The sequence below is a fragment of the Dermochelys coriacea genome, chromosome 11 (assembly GCF_009764565.3).
Source record: "Dermochelys coriacea isolate rDerCor1 chromosome 11, rDerCor1.pri.v4, whole genome shotgun sequence".
Taxonomy (NCBI): Eukaryota; Metazoa; Chordata; order Testudines; family Dermochelyidae; genus Dermochelys; species Dermochelys coriacea.
The window spans coordinates 56,863,344-56,875,398 of NC_050078.2; the positions used below are offsets into that span (position 1 = coordinate 56,863,344).

At 37.6% G+C, this 12,055-nt stretch overlaps 1 protein-coding gene across 9 annotated transcripts in view; it reads left to right on the forward strand.

Moving 5' to 3' along the window:
* The window catches only part of SLC39A10 (solute carrier family 39 member 10), a 78,121-nt gene that overhangs the window by 10,994 nt on the left and 55,072 nt on the right, over positions 1 to 12,055 (forward strand). The window contains exon 1 of one of the 9 annotated variants that reach the window (XM_043505496.1): positions 3,020 to 3,210. The exons of the other annotated variants lie outside the window; for them this stretch is intronic. The gene's annotated coding sequence lies outside the window, so the exon portion shown is untranslated. Of the gene's footprint in view, positions 1 to 3,019; positions 3,211 to 12,055 lie in introns of those variants that run through there. 9 annotated transcript variants of the gene reach the window in all.

Sequence of the window (12,055 nt, forward strand, 5' to 3'; positions counted from 1 at the left end):
AAAATGAATACAAAACAAATCTGGTCTATTTCTTGTTTTGAGCCACTTCATCTATCTTTATACATCTTGCTCACAGCAGACTGTGCAGTACGACTGCTAGCCATCGTCATCTCCTGGGTGCTCGGCAGAAGACGGTGCAGTATGACTACTGGCCATCGTCTTCTGCTAGCTGCAGATTAAAAGACAGTGCACTGCCAGTAGGACTCAATCGCCATAAGACAAAACAAGGGAAATGACCTTGCTGAGTCACTCCCATGTTTGCCCTGGCGCCTGGTTAAAAGAGCACCTAAGACTACGTCGACGATGGCTACCAGTCATACTGCTCTGTCTGCTGCCAAAAGGCAATAAACTGCTGCTGTGTAGCAATGCAGTACTGCGTCTGCCAGCACCCAGGAGACATACGGTGATGGTTAGCTGAGCGGGTTCCATGCTTGCCGTGGTATGGCATCTGCACAGGTAGATCAAGAAAAAAGGCGCAAAACGATTGTTTGCCCCTGCTTTTACGGAGGGAAGGGGGGCCTGAGGATATGTACCCAGAACCACCCGCGACAATGTTTTAGCCCCATCAGGCACTGCGATTTCTACCCAGAATTCAAATGGGCGGTGGAGACTGCAGGAACCGTGGGATAGCTACCCACAGTACAATGCTCCGGAAGTCGACGGTTGCCTTAGTACTGTGGACACACTCTGCTGACTACATGCACTTAGAGCATTTGTGTGGGGATACACACAATTGACTGTATAAAAGCACTTTCTACAAAACCGACTTCTATAATTTCGACCTAATTCTGTAGTGTAGGCATACCCTTAATTAGCAGCCTTCTCTATAGGGCAAGTATCCTACACATACAGCTGTATGTTTTCTATGATAGTGGCTGGTAGACAAATCCTCTAGATCTACTTGGCTGATCGTGCCAAATAGTGGCACTTCCTCATTTCATACTGAATGCATACTAAACCAAAAAAGCTTCCTTAAATGCCTAAACTGAGTACTCTGTATCTAGGTTTTTAATAAATATTTTTTTTATAACCTAAAAACCCTACCTATGAATTTAGTCCTGGAGGGTGCCAGATTGACAGTCATGGAAAGAGAATTCTTCTACTTACTGCTCCCTCAACCCACCTGAGCAATGATCTGTAGGGGGACCACTTGTAGGGGTAAAAGGATAATTCAGTATCTTACCATCCTAATTATTGGCCTCTGCTTAACACTTAATTAGTATGCTAGCTAGTTTCAGTTGCGATGGCTGTGTTTTGTGATGTGGACAGCTTGTCTCACTAGATTTTTATGCTAAAATATAGTTCATTTATTTCATGTACAGCATGATACATTGGGGACATCTGTGACACATCAAGTAAACACCTATGGATTGCCTAGGGCTTGTGCTGTGGGCTGTAAAATGGATGTGTAAATGTTTGGACTGAAGCTTGAACTCTGGGACTCCACGAGAGGGAGGGTCCTAGAGCCCAGGCTCCAGTATAAGCCTGAATGTTTATGCTGTAGTTTTTAGCCCTGCTGACTTGACCTGGGCCAGTCCCAGCCATGGTGGGTCTCTTATTCCAATCTAGACTACCTGTAGACGAAAGACTTTAGTTCACTACTAACCTGGGCTGCATTTGGAGTACCAGTAGTTATTTAGAGGAGGCTCTATATTTTGTTCAGCAGTCCTTGGATTATACATTTGTCCTTTACTCTCATTTACTTTTATGTATTTCATTGAAGTGAATGGAATCTGTATGCATAGACAATGACAGAAATTAGTTGTTAATGATGATCTGCCCTTAGCTAACATCTAAATGTTTGTGAATATATTGTACATTTGGTTATTTTGTTCACATTTTCATCACAGGGAAACTCTCTTATTTGGTTGTTGTATTGAGACTCATTGGCATACCATGAGGGGAATGTACATAAAATAAGACAAAATATATTGTGCTACTGGAATTCAGAGACTCTTAATCATGAGGAAGTATATGCATTTCTGACTCTTGAAGTATAAAAATCTAAAGTTCCAAAAGAGGTTCATTTTTTGTTTATGTCCTTATGTCAAGTGACTTCACTGAGCACATGATTTGTTTGAATAAAGCAGAGAGGAATGTGTAAAAGTGTTTATGATGCTTGGAATTAAGAAACTGCATGAATGCTCTTAGTGGGATGAGTTACGGTAAGGAGATGTTTTAAGACTTTTAAAAATGACAGTAGCTGCAGCTAATTTTTGTGAATTATATACTTAAAAATAAGTGTTTTTATTTTGTACTTATATAATTAAATTAGTGGTATAAAATGATTGTATTACACCAGAAGTAAGTGGTTCTAGTTAAATATTGTAAAAATATTTTATTTGTCTTCAAAATACATTCTTTGACTTCTGGCACTCTTTTTCAGGATTTCCAGTGCCAAAGGGCTACATATGTTGATTTAACATTTTTCTTATAAGAGAGCAAAGAATTATGGTACTTTTAATCTTTGGATAGGAATGTTGGCTCATAAAGTAATAAAGCTTAATCATTCATTAAGGGGCACTAATTTTTTGTATGGTGTGTAGAATTTTTTTTTTTAAGTAAGTGCTTTCCTGTTATTACATATTAAAATTAAACTAGGAAAGTAACTCCAAAAATGCAGTTGTGCTTCAGACAACATACTACTATTACATTTTCAATCTAGTAGTAAAATTGAAATATACAAAGTGTCATTTCCTCAGAGTGTGTTTTGGCAGCATCTACAAAGTAATTGTACAGAAATTTAGATTACTCTTTTATTCTGACTTGATTAGTTTAAATTCACAATATAGGTTTGAAATTACCTTCTAAGGCAAGGTGTTAATTACATTTTATAAGAAGGGGATTCTCAAAGGGAGATAGATTTATTTCAATTCAAGGAAGCAGACATATACCTTTTCTTTTTACAAGGGACAGAACAATTCTGGGATTGTTATTTAATTTTGGTCAGCATCATTTTGTTATCTTGTACTTTACAGTAACTTCCAGTAGTGATGGAAGAACACCATGATGATCCCTGATGTATTATGCTTTTCACTGAGTACACTTTCCAACCCTAGTCCACATACACTTTTGGATGGGTGGGTAAGGGGGCGGTGGAGAAGGACGTTTGAATTTCTGATGCCTTCAACAAATACTTTCCTTTGACTGCCTGGTAATGACCAAAGTATTATCCAAGACATTTTCTCCTGCTACCATCTACCCCGAAAGGTAACTATTTTTTAATACCGAATTTACTTTATCTGTAAAGGTGCAATCTGAATGATGCAGAAAATACAAGCAGTTTAACTGAGAATTTCTTAATATTTAAATCATTAATGAGAAAATATGAGACAGTAAGAGAACCTGAGGTGTTAGTTTTTACACTTTACACTTTTACACATAACGCACTGTTATGCTGGCTGAAGATAGGATAATCTGCTAGACATGTGAAATTTACTAAAAAATAGTAGTCCAACCGTAACATAATTATCTAAGGCATCAGGTTATGGGATTTTTCCAAACCTTGGCGTCAAAGTTCCATTGAGGACTAAGGTGCCAGTAGCTAAACATTTTGCTGTTTCTACTCCAAATAGATGATCTATGCAGAGGAACGGGTTGTAACTTTAATCTGGCAGTGATGTAGACTGAGGTGAGGGACAAATTATTTCAGTGAACAGATAGCACAAAAAGTTAATGAAGTGGCTCTTTGATGGGATGAGTAGAATAAAATAGCCTATTATGCACTTTAATAGTATAGAAATCAGAAAATACGGGTGTACTACTCAGGAGCTGAGCACCTCCTACAAGGTGTTAAGCATCTTCGGCACCAGTGGTAGTTGAGAGAGCTCAGCATTTCTCAGGGTCAGACTGTATATCACTTAAATGTAATAATTAGACTAAACTTTAGATGTGTATGGACTTATATTAAGAAGATGCTTTATGTGCAACGTTTGATAGCATCATAAAGATTGAACAAAGGGCAGATTGATTTAAATTAAAGCAATTTATATTACCATTTTTTATCGTGATTTAAATCAGCAAGCAGGAAACCTTGATTTACATAATCAGTTTTAAGATTTTACATTTGTAAGTTTTAATCATTTTCCTAAAGGAAAGTTAATTCTCATTGATTGATAATCATTAAAACATGTTGATTTGTAGCTAAATATAACCATTACATTAAATTTGGTGGTGCTTTTTGCCAGCCATGAGTATACACATTTATTTAAACAATTATGTAATTTAACATACATTTATTCAGATTCCTAATTTTTACATTTTTTATTATTTTCGAAGATGGTGAATAATGTGGTGATTGATTTTTTTTACTTGGTGATTAGTGTCAAGCTCTATTTGGATGGAAATGCAAATTCAATTAAAATGCACAGAAGCATTTTAATTGATTTTTATTAAATGAGTTGGAAACATAAGAAAAAACTTTATCAAAACGTGCTTTGTATTTAAAATTAACTGATTTATTAAATAAAGGAAATATTGCCAGTAGTTAGTGAATTGAACTGATTATTTCTGATCAGTGCCCTTCAAGATTTTAAAACTAGTAAATCTAATCCTTTCACACTTTGGGCATGGCTACACTGGCAGTTGTAGAGCGCTGGGAGTTAAACCAACCTTCGGAGACCACAGCAGAGAAAACGCTGCCAAGTGTTTACACACTTATCTGGAAGCGCTCTGGCATGGCCACATTAGCAGCTCTTGCAACGCCACAAAGGGCAGTGCATTGTGATAGCTATCCCAGCATCCAAGTGGCTGCAACATGCTTTTCAAATGCGGGGGGTGGGCTGGATTGTGACAGGGAGCGTGTTGTATGTATGTGCAGGGAGAGAGAGAGTGGATTTTTGAGGGCTGAGAGCATGTCAGCATGCTGTCTTGTAAGTTCAGACGGCAGCAGACCTCCCCCGCGCCCCCCGCCTGCCTCTCACTCGCTCAAAGCAAGCAGCATTCCTCAGTAATGGTTCCTTTGTCCCAGAGCAGATAAGCAGCCAGCTGTCAGAAACGGAGCTTTGAAAGGGCATATCCGCATTCCTACAGCGAGTTCAAAACAATGAAAAGAGTGGCCACTTGACTTAAGGGGATTATGGGACCAGAGGTCAATTAGAGCACAATAATGCAATACCTCGTTCACACTGGTGCCGTGGCGTTCCAGCGGAGGCGCAGCAAACGTTATTCCACTCAACGAAGTTGAGTACCAGCAGTGCTGTAGCCGCGGAGTCAGAGCGCTTCCCAGTGTGGTGGACGCGTAGGGAGCTAGTGCGCCCAGGGCTCCTTTATTGTGCTGTAACTCGCAAGTGTAGCCAAGTCCTTAGTTTTTATTCATAGATTGGAAGAAGAAAACAAGCTTTTCTCCTTTTTCAACTCCAAATTGACTTCTTAACTTTGAGTGAAGTAGTCAACTGAACTAGTTGAATAAACTGAAATGAAGAAAATATTCTCTGTGCACCTGTGGAAGAGGTTACCACTGTAGGAAGCTAGTTTAGCACTTCAACAAACTCTGGTTTCAGGTACGTAGCCAGTGACTTCACCATTTTCGTGGTTTGACTTTTTTAAAACTTGGCAGCAACTATGTACTATGTGATGTTTTTTGTATTTAATTTAAGTGATTTTAATAGATTTAGGCCTTAACATGGGTTGTCAACTTCAAACCTAATTTTAATAGGCTTATTTTTTTTAAATAAATCTATATTTAATTTAAGTAAAAAAAAAAAAAGTTTTACAGATGCTACAGTTTAAACCATTGATTTAAAACACTTCTAAAGATGATTTGCAAATGCATCTGACACACAAGAGAACTCTAGAAAAGTGTGGTATGCTCTAAATAAGAAGGGAAAATAATTAAGGGACAAAAAATAAACAGAAAAACCCTTCCTGTTTTTTTAAAAGAAGGTCCGTGAGATCCAGGCCTTTCTGATTTGCTGTTTGCTACTTGGAATGACATCTCAACAAGATCTTTCTGTTGTCTGCTATCATTAAACTGTAGCAGAGGAGAGTCTGCCTATGGAACAATAAAAAAGTTTAAAACAATAGAAAGCAGTTCATGCTAAAGTTCTGGAATTCTTAAATATTTTGTGTTAAAAAAAGCTTTCAAATTATGCAATATTGTAATAAATATCACACATGCCACTTAACTTATGATCAGACTCCAGCCTTCACCAAGTTTCGTGATCTGTATGACATCAATGAAGAGCTTACAGGGCTCTCTTTCAAAGCAGGAATTGGTGATCTGTAGTGGAAGTGATATGAAAATTAAAAGATAAGGCAGGGTTTTAAACATGGCAAATTAATAGAATATGCCTCTAAAAGCTCCTGCTCACTTGGGGTATTTTTGCTATTCTAACACATTTGACTTGTTTTTTAAATAATCTTGACAATTATTTATCTTTAAAAAGAAGGAAATTAACTACTCATTGTACATGTTAGTTACAACATGTCTTGATGTTCTGCTGAAACAAAAATCCTTGAATTTTCAGGTTTAAATTTCTGTCCGAAATTGTCAGGTATGGTCTGTTATCAGTACCTATTCAGTTGTCATTGACTAAAATTATTAATGCCAGGCTTTGCACTGGGAACCACTGCCTGGTACTGTCAAAGTATTAGAGACTTAGTGGACAGTTGTCTTTCCCTATAGAACTGGATTGAGCCACTAATAAAATTGTATGAAAACAGACTAGACATTTCATCTGGCCTTGGAGTAGGAGACAAAATCATGCAAAGTTAAGAAGGCCCCTAAGGGGCCTAGCAAGCAGGTGCCTGGGGTGGCAAACAGGAAAGGGTGGCACTGAGGCGGCTTTCGGCGGCACACCCACAGCAGCCCCTTCTCCCATTTCCTGTTTGGCTGCACATCTGAGGCAGCTCCTCCACTTCCCTCTTTCCTTTCACCATCACCACTTGGGGTGGCAAAAAAGGTAGAGCCAGCCCTGTCTGCCGCCACTGCACCAGGCAGGGGGCAGCCCAAGGCTCTACCGCCACTGCTCCTGGACTCGTGCTCTGAGGCAGCACCTGAGACCAGTTGCCTGGGACCGCTAGAGCAGCTGCCAGTGCAGCTGGGGTCAGCCACACTTGCAGCTGCAGAAATCATCGAGGTCATGGAGTCCGTGCATTCTGTGAAAGACTTGCAGCTTTAATCATAATGCATTGTCTAACTTGCTTTTTCCAACCAATCATGATGTGTGTCAATAGAATGTATAGTAACATGGTGATGGGCCCATGGGAAGTGCACGTAGGTAGTTGCATAGTTAAAGGAACGCTTAACTTGAATGTTTTTAAATTGACCAATAGCTGCTCTGTTAGGATTTTTCCCAATCTATTTTTAAAAGAAAATTCTTTTTAAAAATGTGTGCAAGTGTCCTGCTTCACTGTTGATATTTATAGGGTTCATTTCAGAAAGGGAGATACTAACTATACAGGGAAAATCATTGAAATTCACCAGACCCAAAGTGCTCACATGCACAAAGTAAACACACTGAAGAATAGAGTTTGCCATCTTTTTGCTACAGTAATCCTGTGTGTTACAAGTAACTATAGTAGATATAACATTTTCAGATGATGACTTTCCAGTTTCCCTTCAAAGTTCTGTGTTCTGTAACTGAATATGGCAAGAATTATGCTTGAGTGAAGTTGCACTTGCATTGTTGGTATGTAGGGGCAAAAAACTGAGGCCAGAATAAACACTTGCCTTATATAGTTCTCGTAACAATCCTAAAATGGTAACCATAAAGCTTTTTAAAACAATCTTCACTAAAATAAATAGGAGCTAGGAAGAGCGAAGATATTTACAGTAATCATATGGTTCTGGAGGTTGTCAGATATTGAGGTATCAGTTGAAATGAGTTGTGATTGATAAAGGTTTGCTACACAACTATTGTAATAACTGTCTCATACTACTCAGAGGAGCTCCAGGATGAAATAGTGTGACTCTTGTAGGTTGTAAGTCAGAGGCCTGGATGGCAGTGTATGAGGAGGCTTTTTCAGTACTTTGATCACTTGTAGAGAAGAAAGATGGCCCAGTAGTTATGATCAGGGAGATAGTCTGGGATTCAGGAGACCTAAGTTCAATTCTTTGCTCTGCCTAAAATTTCCTGTAATTTTAAGCAAGTCGGTTTCAGTTCCCCATCTGTAAAATGGGGATAATACTACATCCTATCCCCACAGGGGTGCTGTGAGGATAAATACATTAAAAAAACTGAGGCACTCAGTACTATGATTATAAAGGCCATATGAGTATCTAAAATGATGGTTTTAAAGCTAATCTCAAAATATGTGGTGGTGATGGTGTTAATTTTTTTCTAATAAGTAGTACAGTAGAACCTTAGAGTTATGTATACCTCAGGAATTGAGATTGTTCATAACTGTGACACGTTCGTAACTCTGAACAAAACATTATTCGTTCAAAAGTTTACAACTGAATGTTGACTTAATACAGCTTTGAAACTTTACTATGCAGAAAAATGCTGCTTTTAACCATCTTTATTTAAAAAAAACAAGGATAGAAACAGTTCCCTTACTTTGTCAAATCTTTTTATAAACTCTCCCTTTATTTTTAATAGTTTACATTTAACACAGTACTGTACTGTATTTGTCTTTTTTTTTTTTTTTTTGGTCTCTGCTGCTGCCTGATTGTGTAGTTCCAGTTCCAAATGAGATGTGTGGTTGACTGGTCAGTTCATAACTCTAGTGTTCGTAACTCTGAGGTTCTACTGTATATTTGTTGGGGCAATGATTTAATCTGGAAACATATATAGTTATATATAGATATATGTTATACACCATAATAGTTAGGAACTTGCTGGATCAAGGCCTAAAGTCCCATTTTTCAAAAGTGATTTTTTGCACGTAGGATCCTGAAGTCATTTTTGAAAAATTTTCCTGAAGTCATTGGAGCTAATCACTTGCTTAAGTGCTTAGCCGGATCAGAGCCTTACTGTTTTGTATAACTGGACGTAAAATTTATTTAGCACTAACTATCTGCAAGTCTTGCGATATATATATTTGAAGATTTTGTTAGTGTTTCTTATTCTTAAACTGCAGCAACAGAGACATGTAAGAATTAAACACACATCCAAGACAATGCTGCCTTTCAGCCTATTTCTTTCCAGTGAAATAATTAAACATGTACAACAGTTCCCGCTACTGATAAGAAAATAAAAATATCTCCATTACTTTTTATTGGTAATGGCAACATTCACGAGTCTAGTTTAGCATTGAGAAAAAACTCTTTTCGATCATCTAGAGTAGGAAAACCCAATCAGATAGTCATTCTGAAGTGACCATCTAACTCAAGGAACTGCTTTAAATCTGTATTGCTCTGTTAATTCATACAAATTATATTGTTTTATTACACTGGAGAAACAATATTATTTACAGCACATATGTATTTATGGTTTACATTCTTAAATAACACATGAGCACTAAGCTTTGATAGAGCATTATTAGACAATAGAATATTGACACTTTAGAATGTTTCAACACTACAAGGCTAAAAAAAAGTATGCTTCCAAACACCATATGTAAATTATTGTCTCCCAAGCATTTTCCTAAGTAAACAGATATTCTTTTCTCACTTCAATTATTTCACCCTCTACACATTTTTCACTGACACCTCCTACTTTGTATCTTAAGCTAAAATGTTAGCAAAATAACTATTCCAGAAAATTGTAACTTTTTAATTCCTCATTTTCACTTCCAAGTCCATCTGCTTATGCACAGAACCCACATTTGCCATACAAAATGGATAATTATGTCTGAAAATACTTATTTGTGGATGTAAATGTTGCTGAAGCCTGCTCAAAACTTTATTTTCTGGTAGCTGGCTTTACTCTTCTTAAATTTTAGAGGTGGTGAAGTTATCTGGTGACTGGTGTCCTGTAAAAACAAGGTAAGTGCTAGATGCTCAAATGGTGTAGCTCCATCAAATGACCTAGGGTTTGTTTTTGTTTTTTTGGAGCGGGGGAATGTTCCCACAGTAAAGGGTAGGAAACTGCAAACTTCACTTTTTCTTATCTGAAAGTATTAGTACTCTGTCAGGATCTAGAAATTTGACTAATTCTGAGAGAAATAATTCTGGTCTGTTGGACAATATTGTGACAGTTTTAACAGCAGTAATAGATACCTGTTTTACAGTACTCCTAACGTGATCTTTGGGGCCTTTCAGAACTTTTGTTTATAATTTTACCAATTATCTGTATATAAGAATTCATAAATGAGCCTTGGAGTGGCATTTTTTCTAGAGGAAGCTGGTAATAAGACCAACCCCATAAATTGTCCTTTAATGACTCTTGTGCAGTGCACATGTTGCTGGTTATATATGGAAGACTTTGAGACTCTAATGCTCAATCGATATACACAGCTGTTAGTGGAAGAAAGAGCTTGAAACAATCAAAAACATAGCTTGCAGTTATTGTGTTGTTTGAGTATAGCTCTAAGGGGGTCATATACTCGGATTAATTATGGGTAATTTTTAGGTAGCTGGGGTAGTTTTCTTTAATTTAAAATAAAATTTAACAGGTATATGTAGTGATTTGGGCTAACAGATCGCTGTCTTGGTTTATTTAAGATCAGTTTTCTGTGTGCTGGAACACTTTGCCTTTCAAATACTTCACATTTTAATCTTTTTAAATGTTCATGGCATGTTTAGTTATGCATAAATGCTTCCTACATGTTCTAGGTCAGGGGTCTCAAACTCAAATGCCCAAGGGCCGCGTCACTGACACACACACCCCTGCCCCTGCCCCGCCCCCACTCCACCCCTTCCCTGCCCCCATTCTAACCCCTCCCCGAAGTCCCCACTCCAACCCTGCCTAACGTTACCACTTGTTGCATTCCTTTACTCCAGTAGAGGTGATGGAAACCAAATTTCTTTTTCTTCTGAACCTATTTTAGTTCGTCAGCCTGAATCGTAAGTTGTAATTTTGCAGTCAGTGTTAATATTGTATCTGATTTGGAGGTGCTCAAGGACTCAGATAGGAATTCCCCATTGAGCCCTCTTAACCCTATTCTGTCTCCCAATCTGGTCTCCCTGTCGTCCTCCTCTCCCCATCTTGTGCCTTTGTACTTCTGGGAGATTTGCAGACCAGTTTGTCAATTTTCCGTGTTGGAATAAGCTGTGTGTACAGACAAACCCCTCCATCCCATTGAAAGGTATTAGAATTTATACATACTTTACTATTCTAGTATTACATATATATGAACACTTGACTATTGTGTGGAGCATATAGAAGCTGGGATCTGAGCTTATTTTCTTTGATAAAAATAGGGCCTGATGGTAAAAACAAAATAATAGATTGAAAATTTGAAACAGAATAGATAGACATGTTTTTATGCTTGGGATTTGTAAGATCCGTTCTTCCATGTATTGAGACATCTACGTACTAATATAATTAATTCATTAGGAGTTGTTAGTATTTCAGTTGAATATTTATTGATCCTGATTTTAAACAATTTTATGGTGGTTAATGCCAGGTGCCGGAACTTCAGAAATGAAGCAGATTGACAGGGGTGATTTGGTGAGGTTATATTGGCTTCAAGTTATGATCACAGGTCACTGAAACTGTTTATCCTCTCAAAAAAAGGTACCAGTCAATACTAATCACCACCGTTAGAGATGCATGACTTGCATTTCAAAGGAATGTACAAGTAGCACTGTATGTGATAATCACATGAAAAAAGATCACAAGGCTGGCAAAAGGATTATGATCATGCTTTAGACATGAATTTCTTTGTAGGAATATTTTAGTCTTGATCACATTTTAAAGAAAAGGGAGAGTTTTGATGTCCCTTTGTACTTTATTAGATAAACTGACTCTGTAAACAAAAAAATTCTAATCTCAAAGAGCCTTCAGCGTTAATAGATTCAAACTATCCTTTGTTAGACATTCTCTTCAGTTGTATATTAAATTTTCAAAACAAATAATTATTGAGGAGTTTGTTTTTATTTTTTCAAAGACTCCAGCTTAAGCAGAATGTGATTGCCCACCTCTTTCACAGAGTGGGCAAACGTGAGAGCCCATCTTTCCTTATCCTCCAGTCCCTCCACTGGCTTCCTGCCTGCCTTTGCTGCCTT